Below are 8,324 nucleotides of genomic sequence, written 5' to 3' on the forward strand. Positions count from 1 at the left end.
ATATGCAAACTTGGATAAAATCCAGAGGGTGGAAAATGGACTCATTAGGAAACTTTTATCTGTCCCCAATTCCACTCCCACCTTTACGATTCATGAGGAAATGGGCTTGCCTTATATTGTTGATAAACTGAAGTTAGCCCCACTTCTTTTCTGGACTAAAACATGGTTGAACTCTGAGCTAACATTAAATCATGCCATTCTTAAAGATGTTACCTCGAGGGACAATGCTATGAGAATACCCTGGCTGAAATACATTAGATCTACTTTCGCCACGCTTGGGAGACCAGAACTTTTTACTGATCCAATCAACATCAGGAGGGAAGATATCAGATGGATCAAGCAGGAGTTTCTGGAGAGGGCTTGTCTGGCGAGAGAGGAGTTAGAACTGAGGAAACCCTCTGTAAGAGCCCACATAGTTTTAACTACCACTCCCTCCCTGGAACCATACCTAAAAATTGTTACCAATCCACTCCACAAACATTTGCTGACAAACTTTAGGCTGAACCTAATCCATTACTCACTTGGCAATTTCCCCATTTGGTCAACACCTTAAGATGGACCACCCTGTGATTGTGATCAGTTTTCAATTCAGGACACCCTCCATTTTACTTTTTTTTGTGGTCTGTATACTAGGGAGAGGGTAAAATATTTACTTCCTGTTCTAAAGGCTACTGGTTTCATCCAAGTAAGGCCAGCTTTAATTTTCCCCCAATCGCTAGCGGAAACTCATACCATCTTTAGCGTTGCCTGTTACTTAACAGCCGCCTTCAGACTAAGGAAGAAAAGAACATCTAGGAAAGCCTTATTTTAATCTAATTTTAAATTTGGTTTTATCTACAAATTTTAATCATTGTAGTTTTGTGGAAAAATGAAATCAATAACTCACGTCATAAACTTAGTAATCAAATCTATTGATGTTTTAAAAATTGCATTTGTACTGTATCTTGTCCTTTTATGATTTTAACAAAAATCGAATAAAGTGTATTTTGACTGACTGACTGACTAACAAATCATGTATCTTGCCCAGATCATAATGTGGTCCAGCCACTTTTCGTTGTCCCCCCCAGGCCACGTGCTTCTCCCACCAGCCCACGAACAAGTTCGCATAGCTGGGGGCGAAGCACGTGCCCATGGCGGTCCCCCTAGTCTGTCTATACATGTTTTCTGCAAATAAAAAGATGTTATTATTAAGGCAAAACTCCGCCATCTGCAAGAGCATGCAGTTGTGTCGGTGATATTTGATGTCCTTCGTGCTGAGGAACCATTTCATTGCAAAGACGCCATCCTGATGGTCAATACACATATATAGATTGGCGACATCAAGGGTTATCATGAGCATATCTGACTCCTACTCGATGACGTCAATCAACCTTATAAAATCTTTGGTGTCCCTTACATAGAAAGGCAGGTCTCTTACAAAGGGGGCCAGGTAGGTGTCTATAAACCTGGAGGTGTTCTCCAGAAGACTTCCTATCGAGGAGACAAAAGGTCTCCCAGTGGATTCTTGATGTCTTTGTGCACCTTCGGCAGGTGGTAGAATATGGGAATTATTGGATGTTCACAATGTAAATACTCATATTCGCTTTTATTCAGCATTCCCTCATTCCTCCACCCCTCCAGTAAGCCATGGTAATCAATTATGCACTTCGCAAAGTCTTTTCTGTTAATGATAGTATAACAGTTCTTGTCCTGAAGTTGTCGCAGGGCTTCTTGTTTGTACTTAGTCTTACTGAAGATCACAATATTCCCCCCTTTGTCCGAGGGGGAAAAAAAAAGAATATATATAATCCAGGTGCCAGAAAGACTCATCATGCACGCCATTCCGAAGAAGTGCAGTGAAGCACGAAACGCGTCGGAAAGGACTTTCATTTTGCTGATGCCAATCTGCTGTCCCTGCGTGTTTTTCTCCATTAAAAACGGCATTATCCAGAAATCTCAGTGGGCTCCCTCATTTGCAGGCAACTCTATGTGACTATGTTGAGCGGCACTGTCTGGGCCGCGAGGTATGCCCCGCTGCACAGCGTGCAGTCCTACTGATGCGTGTCATTGCGTGTCAGCTGTAGGAGAGATTTGCATATGGGGAATGTCACGAACGCGCAGCCAAGCAGTTTGATTTTCGGCAACCCACTTGAAGCTCAATTACAGTAAGGATGGAAGCATGGCAACTCACTTGAGGATAAACTTTGGCACTACATGAACCAGCAGGCCACGCTGTGGCCACGCCCACTAAGGCAGGACTAAGCAATTATAATCCAGGTGCCAGAAAGACTCGTCATGCACGCCATTCCGAAATGAAGCCCATCCCAGGAAGAAGTGCAGTGAAGCACGAAACGCGTCGGAAAGGACTTTCATTTTGCTGATGCCAATCTGCTGTCCCTGCATGTTTTTCTCCATTAAAAACGGCATTATCCAGAAATCTCAGTGGGTTCCCTCATTTGCAGGCAACTCTTTGTGACTATATATGTATATATATATATATATATATATGTATGCTGTGCTTCATGGTCATACATGTAGTCATCATATACACACAACAAACCCAAGGGCTTTTCTAAAGGCCACCCTATTTCCCAAACAGATATTATTTGTAACTGTAAATCCCTTTTTTTTAAATATATTTCTTGTATCCGTGGATCCATCGAGGATAGGCAAACCAAAAGCACACATTCAATGCAAAAGAGCACACGTAACATTTCTAGTAGAATGTTCTGAGTGTATCTCACAGTGGGTATAACAGATTTTAAATAAGAATCATTCTAGGTGCATAAGTGCATATACGCGTATCTTAGTGGTTGTAACAATATCTGTATGGGTATATCAGTGGGTGTGAGACTCTGCATCAGTATGTGAGTGGCGATGAAAATGTCTGTATGGGTTTGTAAATGGGTTTAACAGTATCTGTTGGACATCTGAATGGGTGTGACTATGTCTGTATGGGTGTGTGAGTGGGTGTAACAGTGTCTGTATGGGTGTAACTGTGGGTGTGACAGTCTCTGTTTGGGTGTAAAGCTGTTTGTGACAGTGTGTATATGGGTTGTGATCGGGTGTAACAGTATCTGTATGGGTGTAACAGTAACTTTCAGAGTGTCTGTAGGCCTTTGTGAGTGGGTTTGAAGGTATCTGTATGGTATGTCAGTGGGTGTCACACTGTCTGAATAGGCTTTATCTCCGGGTGACTGAGTCTCTATAGTTTTCTGAATGTGTATGACTCTCTGTATGGGCTTGTGAATGGTTGTAACAATGTCTGCATGGGTGTAAGAATGGGTGTGAAAGGGTCTGGATGGGTATTTGAGTGGGTGTGAATGTCTCTGTATAGATGTAAATGTGGGTGTGGGAGTCTTTGTATGGGTTTGTGAATGGGTGTAACAGTGCCTTTAGGATATCTGAATGGGTTTGAGAGTGTATGGGTAAGTGATTGTGTATGAAAGTGTCTATATAGGTATAAGTGTGAGAGTATCTGTATGGGTGTGTGAAATGGGTGTAACAGTGTCTCTAAGATATCTGAAAGGGTGTGAGAGTGTCTGTTGTGATTTAGAACACTTTATTCAGTATCCAAACAATGTTTCAGCCCCTGTGGACGGTTTCCAGGTAACAAAATAGCAGCCACAGCTTTTCTGTGCTGGTAGGGCCAGGCAATCAGGAATTTGCTTTGGCACATGAATTCACGAATCCCCCACGGGTAGATCAGCAGAAAGTCTGTGCTTATATATGTATATATATATATATATATATATATATATATATATATATATATATATATATATATATATATATATATATATATATATATATATATATATATATATATATATATATATATATATATATATATTCCAAACAAAAGTGCTCCAACACTAGAGAATGCCACACACAGCGTTCAAAGTGTCCAATATTTATTGCAGGACTGCCGGACATTATTCTTCGTGGTCACAACTCAAAAATCGCCAATTACACCATACGCGTTTCGGGCTCTCATTAGTCCCTGATCTCTGGTTTGGCTCTGTAGGAGAAAACAGCGAAAATGACATCGCACTCATGATGAGCTTTTAAGTCCCGCCTCAGTGGATGTAACCACCTTGTGCATTATGGTTAGTGAAGTTCTTGTTTTAAATCCACAGTGGGTGCTGTTATTGGTCTCCATCTTTACAAAATATTTACCACAGTGGGGTGCTGCAGACTCACCAAGCTATTGTCCTGCATACTCATGTCCTTGCAATTTGGCACGCTGTTCCATACTGCGCCTTAATTCACGGGCAGCTGAACCCGTTCGGTCGACGGTGGGGCATTCTCGCGACCAAGAGTGGGCCGCTAAATATTCCAAACAAAAGTGCTCCAACACTAGAGAATGCCACACACAGCGTTCAAAGTGTCCCAAACGTGTATGGTGTAATTGGCGATTTTTTAGCTGTAACCACGAAGATTAATGTCCGGCAGTCCTGCAATAAATATTGGACACTTTTTTTTTCTCTAAAACTACTGAAAGGATTTACACCAAATCACAAAAAGCATCATCTGCAGAAAAAATTCTACCTTTCTGCCAAATGTAGTGTAATTCCACCCAGTGGTTTGGGCTCTAGTCATGTTCAAAACTCTTCTGGGAATTAAGAATGCGGAATATGCATTTTGGGAACTCTTTTTCTTGGATTCCGCTTCACAGATCACCTTGAAACTTTTCCAGCAGCAGCTGAATAAATCATGAAATTTTGGGGGGAAACTGGTGAAGATTTGTCAGCTCTCGCCAAAGAGATAGGCAACGGAAAAACGATTTTTTTAATAGAAATTAGGTCCTAACTTTAACTACTGACGGCAACCAGCAGGTAATATATATGTTACCAACTGGCGGTCGCAAGTCGGTAGTTATAGTTGGGACCTCCTTTTGATTACAAAGCTGTTTTTCAGTTGCCTATTTATTTGTTACCAGTTGACGAATCATCACAACCGCCAGTAGGTAATATATATATACATACATATTACCTACTGGTGGTTGCCAGTAGGTAGTTATAGTTAGGACCTAGTTACCATAGGAAAATCGCAAGTTTTTATTCCCAATAACTTTGGCGCAGTTTGACGAATCTTGGGATAATTTTCAAAACAAATTCTTTGTTGATATCAGCTCCCATGCTGAAAGTTTGGGGGTGATTCATCAAGGGGGGGCTGAGAAAAAAGGGGGGTGCAAAAAGTGTTTTCTCCATAGGAAACTTTAGACAAGGCTACAGGTCGAACGGGTGAACGGAATTACCCCAAAATTGGCAGGGAGAAGGGCCTTGGTCTAGAAAGCACGCTTTTGTTTATTTGGTGTAAATACGTTCAGTAGTTTTTGAGAAATATCGAAATTTACAGATATTATGAAATTTGGGAATTCTGCCATCTGATTGGCTGAGTGGTGTGTAGCATACCAGCAGAACCAAAGTATTTACCCTTACCGGTGTGAAAGTTCTGTTTTGTCTAGAGTGAGATGGTACAGAGGAGAGGTACCGCTAAACTCTGGGATGAAACTGTGCACCTAAACTGTGAGCTGAGTGCTGTAAACTGATGTGCTCTAGGCGGTGTAGCATACAGGCTGTTGTAGCATATGTGTGCAGTTGGTATTAGTATGCGTTTAGAGTATAGCGGGAGTGGGAAGCAAAGTACTCACTGGTACCGGTCTGAAGACTCATGGATGAAACTGTGCATGTAAGTCGTGAGTAAAGGTGGGCGGCCATCTCCGTTCCGCCCATGGAATGTGCAGAGATTTGCCCTTGCGCAAAGAAGGAGGAGATTAGAGGCAAATCTCCACACATTCGGGGGTGGAACGGAAGTTGGCCGCCCGCCTCCCGCCCGCCTTATTAAATTATATTTAAAAGCCTACAATGAAACTTAAATAAAAAAACCCTTATGCGGCCGCATCCTTCCCCATCGCGGCTTCATCTGGAAACTGCGCATGCGCTGGAGCCTGCAAATGCGTAGTCCTGGTGAGGAATGTGCATGCGCAGGCTTCCGCGCATGTGCAGTTTCCAGATGAAGCCGCGATAGGGAAGGATGCGGCCGCAATAAGGTACGTTTTATTTCAGTTTCATTTTAGGCTTTTTAATATAATTTAATTAGGTGGGCGGAAGGCGGGCGGGAGGTGGGCGGGCGGGCATCGCGTAATGGACTTTCGCGGAGAGGCACGGAGATTGGTTCAATCTCCTGACTCTCCGCGAAAATCCATTACGAGACTTTCCCCCACCCCTAGTCGTGGGATTATTGCTGTAAAGTGACATGCTGTGGGTGCTGTAGGATACTGGCTGCTGTAGCATACCTGTGTAAGTAGTGTTAGTGTGCGTTTATACTATACAGGGAGTAGGAAGCGAACTACTCATCCCTACCGGTCTGCAGACTCGAATGAATTGTTTTAGAAGCAGGAATAAAAAAATAATCGTGAAGAATATATTGCAGAATGTTGCAATGCCACAGAAGAAAAATGGTGAAATGAGATGTGTCTAAGAAAGTGGCTGTGTGTAATAAACTCATGGAGTTTGCAAATTATATAGACAGTGTCTTTATTAAAGTGCCATAATTGGACCCACTGTTGCAAGGGCTAGGGCATCCAGCTGATGCAAAGTTGAACTACTTCTGCTGTATTCAAACGTAAGCCCCAAGCAGCAGTGAATTGCATATTACATGTTACAGTTGCATGTGACATAAGCAATAGCTATTACATGTGAATGACTCTACATTCTGTAAAGAAAATAATGGTAGGATATGATTACCACATGTATGCTTTAAGAAAAGAAAGAAAGAAAAATTAAATTGCAAAAATGTAATCATCAAGCTTTTTAGGTACCTTGGCAGTGCTTTTTTGTAACAGAAAAATATCAACAGTAGAATAGTTAGCAATCTGTTGTACAATAGATTCGATGTGGTGCGTGTCTGAATTGGTACTAGTTCTATTCACATTGGAACTTTGAGGATGAATACAAACATTGCGCTTCTAAGAAGCACATTCGTTACCTTTGTAGTCAAACCATACATTATTGTCTTCAGCTGATTCAAGAAACATTCTTGTGTAGAGAGCTAAGGCATTGAGCTGAGACAAACTCCAACCACTTCTGCTGTAGTCAAATCGAAGCTCCTGCTTTAGGTTGACTTTGAGTAAATTTGTGTGAAAGGGCTTTGTGAATAACAGGGATGCAGAGAGGCATGTGCAGAAAGAATAGACGTGGTTTCTAAATGGGTGTTAGCTTTAGGCTAATTTAGGAAGTAAATAGCGTATTTGCATAGGCCATACATCACCGATCCCTGGTTAAAGTGGAGACGTAAGGGGCAATAATGAAGATAGAGTTCAAATGTCTGAGTATACTTAGAAAGCTGTTATATGAAAGTAGTAGGATTGAAGTGTATTATAAAACATTTTAAGGAAAAAGTAAAAAAAGATGAAAATAATCCATTCAAGAATAACATGAGTTTCTTACAAGTCTTGGAGATTCCAGTCCAGAAGTTCTTCAGCAGCTTGTGATGTGTTATGTTCCAAGAGGCTATTGTTGCCAGAGTCTGAGAAAAGCGAAGAGATCCAATTCATGTCCTCAAAGGGACAGTAATGTTCCTCGAATGTTGGAGCGGCAATTTGAATTGGCAGGCAATCTGCGATGTTGTGAAAGGTTGCACGTTGCAGGAGATCTTTTGCAGCTGCGCAGAAATCCCATTCCGCTGCGATTCCTTTTTGCATTAAATTCGCCTATGCTTCACTGCCAGAACAATCACGTTCATGGTTTTCAAGATAATGCATTACCTGCTGGATATTGGGAGCGATTGTTGGGATGTTGGCAAGGCATACATCCATTCGCCAGTCAAATAGGCAAGTTTTGCAATCAAACAATGGTTGTACGCATATTGCATAAGTGTAGATAAATGTTATGTTGTAACTAGCTCCGATAATAGATAGAGGCAGGTAGCCGAAACATTTTTTGCTTTTTTACAGTATTGATGTAGCTTGGCGTAGAGGCGTATTCTGTCGAGCATAGTTGTTACCACAGAGAGCGTTGCCATTTATAGAAGTAGAATTAGTAATAGGATGGCCGCAAAGAGAGCGAGAAATATGGGCACTGTTCCTGTTATTCCAGAGATGATCGAATGACTGTAGTACAATTGAGGTATTAAAAGAAGAACAGTTTGAAAGCGTGTTAGAAGGCTGTAGGAGACGGTGTTAGAAAAGTGTGCCAGACCTTGAGTGTGACATGTGTTGAAAATTGTGTAACAATTCACAAAGTGTATTTGGTTGTTCGTATTTAAAAGGGAGTGTATTTTACTTGAAGTTCGTGGTGTATGCAGTCGATACATTTCTTTTGCAGAAGTGAGGGAGAATT

Source organism: Lissotriton vulgaris, chromosome 2_1 (assembly GCF_964263255.1).
Source record: "Lissotriton vulgaris chromosome 2_1, aLisVul1.2, whole genome shotgun sequence".
Lineage (NCBI taxonomy): Eukaryota > Metazoa > Chordata > Amphibia > Caudata > Salamandridae > Lissotriton > Lissotriton vulgaris.